Source organism: Hibiscus syriacus, unplaced genomic scaffold, assembly GCF_006381635.1.
Source record: "Hibiscus syriacus cultivar Baekdansim isolate YM2019G1 unplaced genomic scaffold, ASM638163v2 tig00110009_pilon, whole genome shotgun sequence".
Classification (NCBI taxonomy): Eukaryota; Viridiplantae; Streptophyta; class Magnoliopsida; order Malvales; family Malvaceae; genus Hibiscus; species Hibiscus syriacus.
In genome coordinates this window covers 2,957,977-2,973,372 of record NW_024062561.1, presented here as the reverse complement: position 1 = coordinate 2,973,372, position 15,396 = coordinate 2,957,977, and the positions used below count along the sequence as shown (strand labels likewise).

At 32.1% G+C, this 15,396-nt stretch overlaps 1 pseudogene; it reads right to left on the bottom strand.

Moving 5' to 3' along the window:
* Positions 1-256: 256 nt before the first annotated feature.
* Positions 257-14,271, bottom strand: LOC120212267 (annotated as a pseudogene).
* Positions 14,272-15,396: the final 1,125 nt, after the last annotated feature.

Genomic DNA, 15,396 nt, shown 5'->3' with positions numbered 1-15,396 from the left:
ATTAATATATATGTATAGTTTGGGATGAAATTGGAATTTACAAAAAGTTTGAGGATCAATTTAGAATGAATATCTTAGTTTGGGAATGAAATTGAAATATTCAAAAGTTTGAGGACTAATTTAAAATGATAGACATAGTTTAGGGATAAAAATGAAATATTTAAAAGTTTAGTGACTAATTTAAAATGAGAGTCATACTTTGAGAACATGTGATGCAATTAACTCAAATACTTTAAGAACATGTGATGCAATTAACTCAAAAAGAAGAAGAAGAACTTACAGCAATAAAAGCTTCGCGTCCAAGAAGGCCAAAGACAAACCATGAAGTACCATATAAGAATACAAACAATGACAAGAAAAATGGCATGAACTCCACACTCTTAGGTAGTGTTTGTTTTTGCAGAGGTAAAAGGTCTGCAGTCTGCGGGACCACATCTGCAGACATCTGCAGTAGAAGAGGTGGATCAAAAGTCTGCAATCTACAAGAAGAAGACTGTTTTTTTTAACGTCTGCAGACTGCTAAAATAAACTGAAATAGAAATAAACTGATTTTTTAAACTATACTCAAATAACTATTTTTTCTATTAATTTTTTAAAAATTATAAAATGTCATTAAATTTAATGAATTATTACAAAATAGTCATTATAATGTTGTAATAAAATTATAAAAGTTCGATAATATAATAATTATTTTATAGTATTTAAATAAATTTATTAATAATTTTATAATCTTTTAAGAAATTTAATAAGTATTTTATAATTTTTTAAACTTTATTAACGAAAATGATCATTTGTATATAACTCAACGATATCTAATATATTTTATTTGAAAAAATATTTTAAATAAATATTATACGAATTTTATTATTATAATTTATTACATCTACGGACTATTAGATTTTGGTTTTAATATTATATATAATTTTAAAAATTATTATTAAATCAATCGATAATGAAATCAATTTGATTTTAATTCAATCTGTTTGTTTCGGTGTAAGTAATTATTAAAAAAAATTATTTTAATTCTCAATTATTATCGATTCACAAATATATCAATACTCGATTTTATAATATCATTTAAATCATCTTAATTTATTCGGTGGTACAATCCGATTCTAGTAACATTATATATATATATATATATACCCATATAATATACATCAATTAGTATTTTCTATTTATTAAAGTAGAATATTGGATAATTCAATGATTTATCTGGAAGGATTGTTAGTAATTATTAAAAGAATTAAAGGGAAAAATGGTCATTTAACCATTAAATGATAAATTGTTATGTTGAGGATATATACGGGGGAAAGGGATAAGAAGAATATCACTTCTTCTCCTCTTGTTCTTCCATACGAGAGAAAGCCACAGCAAAGGTGAGTTTATTTTCTTGGTTATTTGTTGTTTTAAAAGTTGGGTTATGATCACTAGAAGATAATTAAGCTTAAGGAAGCTTAATTTGTTCTAAAACAAAAGATGAAGAAGTTATAAGAGATTTAAGAAATGAGTTTTATATGAAATCATGGAAAAGAGTTGATGAGTTGAATTTGAAAGTTAAATTTGACATGTTATCATGCTATTAAGGATATGAAGTGTTAGAATGGTATTTAGAACATATTGAAATTTGAGTATGATTCTTGAATTACATATGAATGATACGATTTTGAAGTTATAGATGATTTTCATGGATATAAGTTGGTTTAAGTAATGGTAGTTGAGTTTAATGACATGGTAGGGGTTTAAAATAGAAGAATTAAGTGAAGAATTGATGATTTTCGGGGTTAAAATACAATTTCTAGGTAGAGGGAACTGATACCCTATGAAGAGAATCGATTCCCCCTTTTGGACGAAAATTCCAATATGTACAGGGAGAACAGATTCCCCCTGGGGGGTATCGATTCCCCCCTAAATGAAAAAAATGGAATTTGATTCATTAAACCGGTTTAAGTTATTAACATCAAGTTTAAAATTTAGGCTTCTGATAGTTGTTTTGAAATGATATATTTATGTAGATTGAGCCTAAACAGTTCCGGAATAATCAAAGGATTAATTGAATCAAAGCAAAGCTAAGGTGAGTGCAATTTTAATTGTACTTATTATTGAACGAACATTGGCTTTGCGATGAGCCAATGATGGAGTTACTATGGTAAGAAGTGACTCCTAAAATATTATTTGATATGTGATTCTTATATGTACATGAATACATGATATGCATAAACATAAGAGCATGAAACATAAGATATATGATATGATATACATGATTATATACATATGTGATATATGCTATGAGATATGACCAATGTGAAATGAAATAAGCTATGTGAATATATGAAATGACATATGAATATGCAATATGTGATGATATGAAATATATGGTACATAGATGGTATGTGACAGAAGAGAAAGAACAAGTGATGAGAATATATTCATAATAAATGCCCATAGTATGATACGAGAGCTATATGTATAGTTGGCATGCCAAGAGTCGAGGGTATTGTAGTCCTTCGGGACGTAGTGCTCCTACGGGACATATATAGCAATCTTTTGGGACGAATACTGAACAAATGTTCGGTGCCCCATGAGGGAATTTATACGAGCTGTGGTGACAGCATTGGTGCACAACCTCAATGTACTCACATACCTCTACTCTCAATAATATACATGGGCAACAATAACAACAGCAATTGAAATATAAATTAAAGTGAAAGTGATGCAAAAAGGTAAGTTTCATGTATGCATGACTTGATTATATGTCATAGGAAATATATCCATGCATATTGAAATATCATGATCAAATAGTAAGAATCATTCATGAATCTACTGTTACATGTTTATTTATTGCCTCACTAAGTCTATGACTTAGCGTGTAAGTGATTTACACGTAGGTACCAAGAAACGTGAAGAGCAAGAATAGAAGTAGCAAGGAAAATATTATTACTAGAAGTTCAGATCAGAAGTAATCGACAAAGTATGTATTTTGTTATGTATAGAGTGTTGGCATGTAATAAGTCGTTAATTATGAGTACTCTGATCAAGTTTGTATTTTGTGGTCTCTTTTATGTAAATTAAAGTATTTTGTTTTAAACAAGTTTTAAATTCCCCGGGGTTTTTCTTTAAGAGTCAAGGTTTGAAAAGTCAATGTGATACCTCAGACTCATATTCGGGTCGGATACGGGTTGGGGTGTTACAGTTAATGGCATCAGAGCTAAGGTTTAGTCGATTCTCAGCATAAATCGGAGTCTTGAGTGTTTTATAAGGTATACATGCCAACAAAATAGTGAAAACTTCTGATATGATGGAATAGTAAGTATACTGTTGTGCTAATAGAACTATATGATTGTATTTTTATAGATGTCTGGACAAGGTAGTTTTAGAAATGAAGTGGGAGATGATATACCCGCTGAAAGCAGTAATTCACCTGCCCTGGCCAGGCAGAGTGAAGAACAGACACCCTCTGGAGTGCATGTGAATGATCAAGATGTATTCTTTAGAACTTTAGACGCGGTATTGACGCATTTTCAACCTCCTGTAACTTTAACTCCAAAAATGGTTGCGAAAGAGTTGAAGGGATTAAGAGCTCCAGAGTTTAGAGGGGAAGCCGATGAAGGTTCTGTTACTGCGAACCTTTGGCTTAATGACGTGAAGGTCATGCTTACGGGACTTCATTGTTATGATACTGAGAAGCTAGATGGAGTAATTTCCTTATTGAGAGGACAAGCAAGGATCTGGTGGACCAATGTTACATTGAGGATGACTAACGACCAAGTAACTTGGTCATTGTTTTTAGAATAATTCAAACATAAGTACATCGGAGATCAATTTGTTCGTCAAATGAAGCAAGAGTTCATGAATCTGAAGCAATGAAATCACATTGTATATGAGTACGAGTGTGAATTCAATAAGTTGAGTCGCTTTTCTACCGAGCTTGTTTCTACTGAGAATGATGCTTGTGAGTGGTTCGTAGAGGGGTTACGTCCTCAGTTAAAGGAGATGTTAATTGTATTGAATCTATCCTCGTTTCAAGAGGCAGTCAATCGTGCCAAAGCTTTGGAAAGAGCTCAGAATGAGAGATTTGAAAATTCAAGGACTCAAACAGTCAAGAGAATGGGTGCTTCTTCGAGTTATGCACTGTCAAAAAGAGGCAGAGATGCTGGTTCTCGTTCTCAAGCTAGATCGGAGTCAGTGGTATCCTCAGCTAGAGGATCAAATCCGATAAGAGGCAGACAAACTCAATCAGCAGGATCTGGAGATGGGAGATTTAACCAGAGTCAAGACAGACAATGCCAACATTGTGGAAAGAATCATTCTAGGATATGTAGAAGGATTTCTGGAGCTTGCTTTAGATGTGGGGAGACTGGACATTTTGTTCGGGATTATCTTAGAGTAGTCGATGAATCTGCACAGCCAGAGAGGTCTATTTCTACAGGCCAAAGGGGAAGAGGTAGAGGCAGAGGAAGAAATCAGTCAGAGTGCTCTGCTCAACAAGAGATACGTTCCACTGCTCGAGTGTATAATCTTAGGACCAATGAGGATCGGGGTGACCCGGAGATTATAATAGGTACCTTTCTATTGTTTGATAAACGGGTTATGATATTGATTGATACGGGTTCTACATATTCATACATTACTAGTAAGTTAGTGAGAGAATTGAACATTCAATTAGAAGCTGCTAACAATGAGGTGATAGTGACGAATCTGTTAGGACACAGTGCTCAGGTAAATATGGTGAGTCGAGGGTGTCCCATACGAATTTAGGGAATTGAATTCCCTGCTAATTTGATGGAATTACCTTTTGAAGAATTTGAAGTGATACTGGGAATGGATTGGTTATATCGTTATTATGCTAATGTCGACTGTAGACTGAAAAGAGTAACGTTGAGAAGTCTAGAAGAGATAGAAATCGTGGTGTTTAGTGAAAGGTGGAATCCATTGGCAAATGTGATCTCAGTGATAACGGCAAAGAAGTTACTGTTACAAGGATGTCAAGGGTTCATTGCTAGTGTGTTGGATGGAAGAGCCAAAGACAAAGAGATTAAAGAAATTCCTATCGTTAGAGAGTTCTCTGATGTATTTCCTGCAGAATTGCCAGGTTTACCTCCGGATAGAGAGGTAGAATTTCAGATTGAGATAATGTCGGGAGCAGCGCCCATTGCAATGGCACCATACAGGATGGCTCCAAAAGAGTTACAAGAATTAAAGATTCAATTACAAGAATTGTTGGACAAAGGTTTTATTAGACCAAGTGTATCACCTTGAGGAGCTCCAGTTTTATTTGTTAAGAAGAAGGATGGTTCAATGCGTCTTTGCATTGACTACAGACAACTCAATAAAGTGACCATCAAGAACAAGTATCCACTTCCCCGAATTAACGATTTATTTAATCAATTAAAGGGAGCTTCAGTGTTCTAAAAAATCGATCTACGTTCGGGTTATCATCAATTAAAGTTTCAAGAGAAAGATGTTCCAAAGACGGCGTTTGTAACAAGATATGGTCACTATGAGTTTATTGTAATGCTGTTTGGAGTTACGAATGCACCAGCTGCTTTCATGGATTTAATGAACAGAATTTTTCAACCCTATTTGGATCAGTTCGTGGTGGTTTTCATTGATGATATTTTAATATATTCAAAGTCAGAGGAAGAGAATAGTTTTCATTTGAGGATTGTCTTACAGAATTTACGAGACAAGAAGCTTTATGTTAAATTCTCTAAATGTGAATTCTGGTTGAATAGAGTGGCATTTCTTGGACATGTAATTTCTGCAGAAGGAGTTCGAGTGGATCCTCAAAAGATTAAAGCTATTATGGAGTGGGAAGTTCCAAAGAATGTGACAGAAGTTCGAAGTTTTCTGGGGTTAGCTGGTTATTATCGAAGGTTCGTTAAAAACTTTTTGATCATAGCATTACCCCTAACTAAACTGTTGAAAAAGGAAGTAAAATTTGTTTAGACTCAAGAATGTCAAGAGAGTTTTGAAAAGTTAAAGAAGATTTTGACAGAAGCTCTAGTGTTAGTCCAACCTGAGTCTGGCAAGGACTTTGTAGTGTAAATTGATGCGTCTCATAATGGCTTGGGATGTGTATTAATGCAAGAAAGCAAGGTGGTGGCCTATGCTTCGAGACAATTAAAACCGCATGAGAAGAATTATCCGAAACACGATCTAGAGATGGTTGCAGTAGTGTTTGCTCTTAAGATCTGGCGTCACTACTTGTATGGTGAAAAATACTACTTGTATATGGATCACAAAAGTTTAAAGTACTTGATACCTCAGAAAGAGTTAAATTTAAGACAGAGAAGATGGGTGGAATTTCTCAAGGATTATGATGTTGTGATTGATTTCCATCCCGGAAAGGCAAATATGGTAGCGGATGCCTTAAGCCGAAAGACGTTTGCAGCCTTATGAGCTATGGATGCTAAACTATCATTAGTTGGAGATGGTGCAATTTGTGCGGAATTGACTATCAAACCATCATGGTTAGATCGAATTAAAGAATTGCAAGCTAAAGATGAAAAGTGTTCAAAGAAGTTGCAGCAAATAAAGAATGGAGAATGTACAGATTATGATGAAAACTAATGGGAACTTATATTATCAAGGGAGGCTAGTGATTCCAGATGTTAATGAATTAAAGAATGATTTATTAATGGAAGCTCACTGTAGTCCATTGACGATGCATACAGAAGGAAACAAAATGTATATGGACCTCAAGAGTCGATATTGGTGGCTGGGAATGAAGAAAGACATTACGAAATTTTATCAAAATGTTTGATTTGTCAGCAAGTTAAGGCTGAGCATCAGGTTCCGTCAGGACTGTTACAATCAATTTCAATTCCTCAATGGAAATGGGAGAATGTTATAATGGATTTTGTGACGGGGTTGCCTTTAACTCCGAACAAAAGAGATTCAATATGGGTGATTGTAGACAGGTTGACTAAGTCAGCTCATTTTATTCCGATACGAACTGATTTCTCTATGGATAAATATGTTGAGTTATATATCAGATAGATTATACGGTTACATGGTGTACTTGTTTCCATAGTTTCTGATCGGAATCCTAGATTCACGTCACGATTTTGGAAGTCTTTACATGGATCATTGGGCACAAAAATGAATTTTAGCACAGCGTTTCATCCTCAGACAGATGGTCAATCTGAGCGAACTATCCAAATTCTGGAGGATATGTTAAGAGCTTGTGTTATTGAATTTAAAGAATCGTGGGAAAAATATTTACCACTTGCTAAATTTACATACAACAATAGTTATCAGTCAAGCATCAAAATGGCTCCCTATGAAGCTTTATATGGGAGAAGATGTCGTACACCCTTGAATTGGTATGAACTTAAAGATCGAGAAGTTATTGGTCCTGAGTTGATTCAAGAAATGGAAGAGAAAGTCCAAGTCATTCAGAATAATCTGAAAGCTGCAACTGATAGACATAAATCATATGCTGATTTAAAAAGGAAAGAAATTGAGTTTCAAATCGGAGATAAAGTGTTCTTGAAAGTGTCTTCGTGGAAGAAAGTATTGACATTTGGACGTAAAGGAAAATTGAGTCCTCAGTTTATTGGACCATATGAAATCGTTAAGAGAGTAGGACCAGTGGCATATCAATTGGCTTTGCCACCTGAAATGGAGAAAATCCACAACGTCTTTCATGTGTCCATGCTTAGGAAATATCGATCTGATCCATCTCATATTGTGACTACCGAAGATATAGAAGTTCAATCAGATTTGACTTATGAGGAAGAACTTGTTCAAGTGTTGGCTCACGAAGTCAAGCAATTAAGGAACAAGACTATTCCATTAGTCAAAGTGTTGTGGAGAAATCACAAGGTGGAAGAAGCGACGTGGGAACGTGAAGAGGACATGAAGATTCAATATCCCTATCTCTTTGTACAATGAATATTCGAGGACGAATTTTCTTAAGGGGGAGAGATTTGTAACATCCCAAAATACGAGTTAGTGACTAAATTGTAAAACTTCAGAATTTGGTGATTAAAGTAGAATAATTGGATAATTCAATGATTTATTTGGAAGGATTGTTAGTAATTATTAAAAGAATTAAAGGGCAAAATGGTCATTTAACCATTAAATGATAAAATTGTATTATGTTGAGGATATATACGGGGGAAAGGGATAAGAAGAATATCTCTTCTTCTCCTCTTTGTTCTTCCATACGAGAGAAAGCCACAACAAAGGTGAGTTTTCTATTTTCTTGGTTATTTGTAGTTGGGTTATGATCACTAGATGATAATTAAGATTAAGGAAAACTTAATTTGTTCTAAAACAAAAAGATGAAGAAGTTATAAGAGATTTAAGAAAATGAGTTTTTATATGAAATCATGGAAAAGAGTTTATAAGTTGAATTTGAATTTAAATTTGACCTGTCATCATGCTAATTAAGGAATATGAAGTGTTAGAATGATATTTAGAACATATTGAAATTTGAGTATGATTCTTGAATTATATATGAAGGATAGGATTTTGAAGTTATAGATGATTTTCATGGATATAAGTTGGTTTAAGTAATGGTAGTTTATTTTAATGACATGATAGGGGTTTAAAATAGAAGAATTAAGTGAAGAATTGATGATTTTCGGGGTTAAAATACAATTTCTGGGTAGAGGGAACCGATACCCTATAAAGGGAATCGATTCCCCCTCTTGGACGAAAATTCCAGTATGTGCAGGGGGAACAGATGCCCCCCTGGGGGTATCGATTCCCCGGGAACAGATTCCCCCTGGGGGGTATCGATTCCCCCTAAATGAAAAAATGGAATTTGATTCATTAAACCGATTTAAGTTATTAACACCAAGTTTAAAGTTTAGGCTTCTAATAGTTATTTTGAAATGATATATTTATGTAGATATTGAGCCTAAACAAGTTTCGGAATAATCAAAGGATTATAATCGAATCAAAGCAAAGCTAAGGTGAGTGCAATTTTAATTGTACTTATATTAATGAACGAACATTGGCTTGCAATGAGCCAATGATGGAGTTACTATGGTAAGAAGTGACTCTTAAAATGTTATTTGATATGTGATTCTTATATGTACATGAATACATGATATGCATAAACATAAGAGCATGAAACATAAGATATATGATATGATATACATTATTATATGCATATGTGATATATGCTATGATATGACCAATGTGAAATGAAATAAGCTATATGAATATATGAAATGACATATGAATATGCAATATGTGATATGATATGAAATATATGGTTACACATACATGTGGTATGTGACAGAAGAGAAAGAACAAGTGATGAGAAATATATTCATAATAAATGCCCATAGTATATGATACGAGAGCTATAGGTATATTTGGCATGCCAAGAGTCGAGGGTATTGTAGTCCTTCGGGACGTAGTCCTTCGGGACGTAGTGGTCCTACGGGACATATATAGCAGTCCTTCGGGATGAATACTGATCAAATGTTCGGTGCCCCATGAGGGAATTTATACGAGCTGTGGTGACAGCATTGGTGCACAACCTCAATGTACTCACATACCTCTATTCTCAATAATATACATGGGCAGCAATAACAACAACAATTGAAATATAAATTAAAGTGAAAGTGATGCAAAAAGGTAAGTTTCATGTGTGCATTACTTGATTATATATGTCATAGGAAATATATCCATTCATATTGAAATATCATGATCAAATAGTAAGAATGCATATTCATGAATCTACTGTTACATGTTTATTTATTGTCTCACTAAGTTTATGACTTAGCGTGTAAGTGATTTACACATAGGTACCAAGAAACATGAAGAGCAATAATAGAAGTATCAAGGACAATATTATTACTAGAAGATCAGATCAGAAGTAATCGACAAAGTATGTATTTTGTTGTGTATAGAGTGTTGGCATGTAATAAGTCGTTAATTATGAGTACTCTGATCAAGTTTGTATTTTGTGGTCTCTTTTATGTAAATTAAAGTATTTTGTTTTAAACAAGTTTTAAATTCCCCGGGGTTTTTCTTTAAGTGTTAAGGTTTGAAAAGTCAATGTGACACCTCAGACTCGTATTCGGGTCGGGTACGGGTTGGGGTGTTACACTTTTAATGCTAATAATTGTATGTCCCGTGATTTTGTAAGTTTTTATATAAAAAAAAGTTTACTAAGTTTAATTGTATAATATTTTTTACTAAGTTTAATATATTTTTTCAAATAAAGTATATTAGATATCGTTGAGTTATATACAAATGATCATTTTCGTCAATAAAGTTTAAAAAATTATAAAATACTTATTAAATTTATTAAAAGATTATAAAATTATTAATAAATTTATCTAAATACTATAAAATAATTATTAAATTATCGAACTTTTATAATTTATTACAACATTATAGTGACTATTTTGTAATAATTCATTAAATTTAATGAAATTTTATAATTTTTTAAAAAATAATAACAAAAATGGTTCTCTGAAGAGGTTAGAAGAGCTTTGAAGACATAAGTCCACGTCTGCGCCAAGAAGAGGACGCGCAGACGTTATAGAAGAGCTTATGTCTTCTAAAAACCAAACGGTCTGTGAAGCCCAATGTCTGAGCGTGGTCTGCGCGGCGCAGACATAAGAGCTTTGAAGACTTTAAACAGTGAAAACAAACACCACCTTAGTCTTGATTACCAACCTCTACGTTACATTTAAAGAATAGCAAAATTAAACACCAAAAATTAAAGGGAAAAGTATACTAATGGTCCTCCGGACTATAAGATATTATTTTATTGAGTCTCTCGACTATTAAAAATTACAAAATGGTCATTAGATTATTTATTATGTTCCAAACTCATCTTTTTCGATTAAAAATTGATGGCAGTTTGAGTTGAACGTTAGCCTGCTAAGTCTGATCTCATAATTTCAACTGACTATCATAACTCAGTCAACAGGTTAACACCCAACTTAGGTGATCATTCATTTTTAACATAAAAGGAAAAGTTTGGAACATAATGAATAGTTGAGTGACCATTTTGTAACTTTTAATAGTTGAGGGACTCAAAAAAGAAATATCCTATAATTGAGGGATCATTTTTGTACTTTACCCAAAAGTAAAAAAGCTTTTACTATTTTAAAAAGAAAAGTAAATCATTAACTATTTTAAAAAGAAAAGTAAATTAGAGGAAGAAGTTGAGCTGACCATGATTGAAAGAGGTGAAGCATACATAATGATGGAGAAAATGGTAGCAACAAGTCCACAGAAGTGCTTTCTAGCATTTCCATGGAGGGCTAGGAGGGAGATGAGTGCAACAGCAGAGAAAACAATGGATACAAAAGTGAAGAGCCCAATGATTTTAGCTTTCTCCTTTTTAGGTGCATAGAAGATGAAGATGAGCACATAAATGGACTCGATTGCCGCTCCAGCGCCTTTGATTGTTGATACCAGAAGGTTGTTTTTTTTATACAAAAGGAAGCCCATACCTATAGGATTTGCCAAAAACATATTACAATACTTTTTTTTAATCTGGACTTTGCTATAATGATATATAAAAGTTCAAGAATGTTTGGATGTTTAAACATTATTCTTCAAAAATAAAATAAAATTTTTAATATCTAAAAAAACATGCCTTTAAGGGTAAAATATACATTGAGTTCCCGACTATTAAAAGTTATAAAATGGTCTTTTAACTATATGACATTATTTTGTTGAGTCCACTGACTAATAAAAGTTATAAAATGACACCTGACTATTCGTATGTTCCAAACTCACCATTATACGTTAGAAATTTTACCATAGTCTGAGTTGGACATTAACATGTTAACTGAGATATGATAAAATCATATTTTAATGATGTCTACTGGCACCACCATTGCTTTCAAGCATTGGCTCGACCACATAATGTAAACGGAGAGTCGATCCATAAAATACAGCTAAAACAGTTTCAAAATCATATTTTATTATATCTCAGTCAACAGATTAAAGTTAAGCTCAAACGACCAACAATTATTTAACGGAAAAAGATGAATTTGGAATATATGAATAATCGGGTGATCATTTTGTAACTTTTGATAGTTGGGACTCAACATAGTATAACCTTATAGTCAGAGGTCATTTTGTAACTTTTAATTTTCGAAAGACTTAGCGAAGTAGTGCATTATAGTTGGGGGGCTATTTGTGTACTTTACCCTTTTTATAATAGATATGGTAATATATAAAAGTTCAAGAATGTCGTTTTTCTCTATTCTTAAAATATAATCAATCATTTTTTTTCTATCCTCGAAATTTACAACTGCAAAAGAATGACACAACCTAGTAATAGGATCAAAAAGAGAATCCAAAAACTAATTCTTAAAAATTTAAACATTTGATAAAATCAAGGCAAAGTATGAAAAAAGCAACAGAAAGTTTAGACCATTATGTCTGCTGAATCTGGACCATTGCACGAGTATAAAGACAATTTCACAACAATATCGTAAAAAACAAAGGGTAAATTATACATTTACTACTCCAGTTATCACTTTTCTTCCATTTTGGTCACTAAACTAATTTTTGTTTCAAAATCACACCTAGTATTACATTTTTGTTTCATTTTGATCACCCGTCGTCAAAAAATTAACATAATTGCTAATGTGGTATTTTTTAAAAAAGATATCAGTGATGATGTGGCATTATATTATGATGACACATCAACATCACCGCTAATCTTTTAACGATGAGTGATCAAAATGAAACTAAAAAGTAATGCTAGATATAGTTTTGAAACAAAAAATAGTTGAGTGATCAAAATGAAAGAAAATTGATAGTTGAGATACTAAATATATAGCTTATATAAAAATATAGTAAATTTAATGGGCTCTAAAATCAGATAATTTTTGTGAAAAAAAAAAATAATTGTCTCTCTCTTGTACAAGCCTTTTAATTTGTTAATCTTTAATCTTTAATCTTTAAATTTTACTCGAATATTCATTTAACCTTTAATTCTTGACACAAATAAAATTTATTTAAATGCATGATTAGATTAGAGAAACTAAAAGGGGTGAAAAGGTAATTAAACCTTGAAAATGAATTGAAAATGGCTCACCATGCAGAGAGGAGACAGTTGAGCAAGGTCATGACATAAGGTATTCCTGAGAATTCTTCTGTGGACTTCCTTCTAATGATCCTCATGTAAGGGTAAACTACATGTTTAGTACTTTAACTATCACTTTTATTCTGTTTTAGTCACTCAACTATTATTTTTTAAAAATATACCTAACGTTATGTTTTGATTTCATTTTGGTCACGCGTCATTAAAAAATTAATAAAATTGCTAACACAATAACTTTTTAAAATTTTTCAATGATGATGTGACATTACCTTATGGTGACACGTTTGCATCACCATTAATTTTTTAATGGTGGGTGACTAAAATAAAACCAAAACGTAACATTAGGCATGATTTTGAAACAAAAATAGTTGGATAATCAAAACAGAACATAAGTGATAATTGGGTACTAAACGTGTACTTTACCCAAAAATTAAACATAACAAAAGTATTAATAATTGAAAATATTTATATTTGAACTTGAATGAAGTTTTTATAGTTTGAACATGCAAGAATAACAATCCCAGAAAAGAGATTAATCTTTGTTTCATTTTTTTTAAGAGAAAAGAGAATGGTTGCTTTGTTCTACATACGTTGGAGCCAAGAAGAGGAATAACGCAGTGGCATTTCCTATTTCAAGGAAAAACATAAATTAGAATAGACATTTTAAAGGCGTAATGCTAATATTAGCCCCCAAAGTTTATCAAAATCATCATTTTGGCCTCTATTCTTTTATTAAGAGTATTTTAGCCCGTAATGTTTCATTTTGGGGCAAAAAGACCCTCGGTGAATGGAAACTATTAGTTAACAAACGATTAACACTTCAAAATAAGTTCATTTTTACCCTAAAATGAAACTTTGGGGGTCGAAATCTCTAGAATAAAAGAATAAGAGCCAAAGTGACTATTCAATCAAACATTAGTAGCCTTTTCCTCTTAAATAAAATGTTGGGGGGCCAAAATGCTACAAAAAAGAGAATAAGAGTCAAATGTTAGGAGATTTTTTACCTTAAAATGAAATGTTGGGGGGACCAAAATGCTCTAAAAAAGAGAATAAGAGTCAAACGTTAGGAGCTTTTTTACCCTAAAATAAAACGTTCAGAGTCAAAATATTAAAAAGAAAAAAGAATATGTACCAGAACGATGAATTTAGTAAATATTAAAAAAATTAAATAAAGGGGAAAACCCACCAAAAACACCAAAAACACCAAAAACAAAGTGTAAAACTTCCATTTTATTTTCAAAGCTTATCTCAATCCCAATGCAGTGTTGGGCAAAATAAATGACAAGGAGAAGAGAGTGAAGCAAACAATATCAGCAAGCACAAGACTCTTTATATAGAAAAATAAAAGCTCAAGTGAAACAAAAATGACTACAAAACAATGAAATATTATACAAATATGAGGTTTTTGGACGGATTATTCTTACGATATAAACAATATAATTCAATTTTTAATCCTTCCACAGCTTTTTTTTGGATTTTCTCTTTATTTTTTTAATATTTTTCCTGAATGTTGGGATTGCTTTGTGTTTTTTAATATTTTTTTTATAATCTGTCAGAGTTGGTTGAAATTTGAAAAGAAAATCACACATTCCAAACATTTTCTTTGCAGGTAAGAGTGAGGTGAAGTATTCAATTTCTTTATTTCTTTTAGGTGAAGCATTCAATTTAAATATTCCTAGAGATGAGTTGGGTATAAAATTACCAAGTTTTGCATGCAACATTCACCCTTGTCAGTTTTGCATGCAACACTCAGCCTTGTTAACATATTAATATGATTTTCTTATTTCAAAAAATAATAATATGATTTTCTTACTTTCCTCAAATTTTATACTTATTTTTTGAAATATTAAAATAATAAATAAATAAATAAATATTTGTTTACTTATTTACTGGAATATTTAATAGTCTTCAACATTGTGGACCGAACGTTTAGAATCAATTAAAGGAGTATTTAAACAAGCTTAGAAGCCATTGATCAAAAACATGAAACAACAAACAAGAGAGAATCAAAGAGAAAGCATCAAACCTCAAGTTTGAGCATTTTCAAGCCTATTCCATTCAATATTCATTTTTGCTTTCAAGAACACTTATTGTACTCAATTGTATTATTCTTGAAGTGTTCTTTCTTTGTTCTAGAATTGTGCAAACATCTTTCCTTGTGAGGATTTTCTTGTGAGTTTGCAAATTTTGTGTTGTTCTCTTTGGGAGAGAGTGTTATCAAGAATTTGGGGTATAATTCTTGAGGGATTTGTAAGGTTACTCTTTGTCCTCAAAAGAAAGACAAATTAGTGAATTTGTGGAAAATCCTTAGTATGGATAGCTAAGGTAGTGGACGTAGACTTTGATTGAGAAAG